Raw genomic sequence first — 2,221 nt, forward strand, 5'->3', positions numbered from 1 at the left:
AATAGAGAACCTTTTTAGTCGAAGCACATTTGTTCTCACCAGTCCTAGGGAAGTAGTGTTACACTCTAAACGTCGTGGTCGTTCAATTTGCCAAAATTATGGCACTCCTCTGTTTTATTGCCAAAATTTGACATTTTGGTCTGCTCTTAAAAAGGTATTCAATTTTTGGCAAATAACGTACAAAAATAACTGCAATAATTTGCAATCAAAAATGATTACAAAAATATTGGCAAGCTAGGCGACCACGGCGTTTATTAGAGTGTACGTCCTGAATTATCGACTTATGTGTCCGCGCAGACTTGGCTTCTGAGCAAACGCGCAATTTAAAACGAAAATATACTCCGTAAGATGTGGTGGGTATGTGCGGTAAGGTGTTGCTCCGTCAGGAAGGCCGCCACCCGAGCAAAGAGACTGGCTGCCTCTCACATCCACACTCCACACTCCACACACACATGGCAACGCCACACGCGGCTCCTTGGCGCGACACACACTAGCCGAGGTGTCAAGGTGAAAGGCTGGCGGCGAGGCGTGGCTTGGCGCTGCGGTCGGAAGACAGGGGAGGGCGGCGAGAGGGCTCCGGCAGGCCTCCGGCAGGCAAATGCAGGGAATGTCACACTAAATAAGGTGACAATGTAACGATCACTTTGTTCTGCGTTACTTGTCCTTTTCAAATCTCCCGCTCTCTACCTGGCTAGCTAATTTCCCATATTACTCTTGTTGAGTCCATCTAACTTTCTCATAGCCAGCCGCCTCCCGTTGGATATTTAGTTGGTCGTTCTGCTTGGTTCTGGATCAGTCGGGATGTAGTTCTTGTGAGATTATCCCCAGTGCGGGCTTCGGCCGCCTGGTTGGGTTAGTATTTAACCCTACACCCGCTGTTCTCTGACCCGAGTGTTCTTCTTATTGTTATACCAACTTGTCGTCTTTACGCTTTATCCTCGGTGAGTGTCGTGCTTGGACTTGATAGTTACCCCCATCTATTGTGTCAACCGTCAAGGTTATGTTGCCCATGGTGAACATGTGTCTCATATAAGTTTTGTTTCTTTCAATTCAGGGTCTTTTAATTCAGACTTCGGTCTTGGCCTCCACTAAGGCTATACACTTCTGCCTGAAGTTAGTTTTTAAGTTATTAATTTTAAGCGTTCTGAAGATTTGCGTGTAGCAAAACATATCTGTGATTTTAGGTCCTGATTCGGACTACTTTGAGTTGAGATTTGAGTTGAGCCTTGAGAGTAGAGTTCTTATTTGAGCTAAATGTGATTTGTTTGGGTTTTTACCCTCTACTTAAGTGCCTAGTTTAAGAGAATGTCAGTTGAGTTTACGTTTGGATATGGATTGATATAGCGCTGTTTATTCTAATGAGATTTGCATTGATATCTGATTATTGGATTCACCGTTTGAGCTTCTGTCTGTCTTTTGATTGGTTCTTTGAACGTGTTTGACTTATTAAAGTTTGCTTATTTTTAATTGTTTATCTGGTGTTAAGATATCCAGTAGCCTATTTCCTTTGACGGTACTCAGTACCTGGCGCCCAATCTTTAGTGAGATTTATAAGTCAATGAGTTCACCCTCACCCACTCTCCAACATGGCCGTAGCCGGTGCCACCAGTTTAAACATCTTTAATTTAGTTAGTTAGTAAATAAAATGAGGCTACATTTTGGCGCCCAACGTGGGGCTGGAGTTTTCTATTTGTATTTTGCATTTGGCCTTCTGAGTTTAGGTTAATATTGTATTGTATTTTGTTGATGTTAGTTTCATCTTACTTGTATTTTGTGCAATTTAGTTCTGTTACTTATTTGAGCTTCTTGCTTTGTGCTTTGTGATGTATTGAGTTAGACTTTAGTGTCTCTTGATTCAATTTTATTGTCATCAATTATCTCAGTTTGAGTTACCTGATTTGTCCTGTGTTTCGAGCATTCTTTTCATAAGCCACCTGAAGTGAGTTAACCCTATTTGTGTCATGGTTTCCTGATGTTTGATTATGTAGTGGGTTCGATTTTTATTGTTCAGTTTAGTTTCAAGTGTTGTTCAGTCAACGTAGTACGTTCAACTTTTATGTTATACTGTTGGTTTCGACTTCAGTGCATCTTAGTTCCTTTTGATATCAGTTTAGTTCTGTCGAACTGCTTGATTATCGTTTCCTTTTGTGCCCTTTTATTTTGTTTGCATTAGTGTTGGACTAATGAGTTCATTAAGTAATTTCGGGCTTGTCTTCCAGTT

The 2,221-nt window shown here is 41.3% G+C and overlaps 1 long non-coding RNA gene across 1 annotated transcript; it reads left to right on the forward strand.

The window, feature by feature from the left end:
* The first annotated feature begins 420 nt into the window (after window positions 1-420).
* Window positions 421-1,472, forward strand: LOC127748906 (uncharacterized). The gene is made up of 2 exons (XR_008010845.1): window positions 421-941; window positions 1,055-1,472. It is a non-coding gene; the product is annotated as an uncharacterized LOC127748906 (long non-coding RNA).
* The last annotated feature ends 749 nt before the right edge of the window (window positions 1,473-2,221 follow it).

This window comes from Frankliniella occidentalis, unplaced genomic scaffold (genome assembly GCF_000697945.3).
Source record: "Frankliniella occidentalis isolate FOCC.00 unplaced genomic scaffold, Focc_3.1 Scaffold19, whole genome shotgun sequence".
NCBI classification, from domain to species: Eukaryota; Metazoa; Arthropoda; class Insecta; order Thysanoptera; family Thripidae; genus Frankliniella; species Frankliniella occidentalis.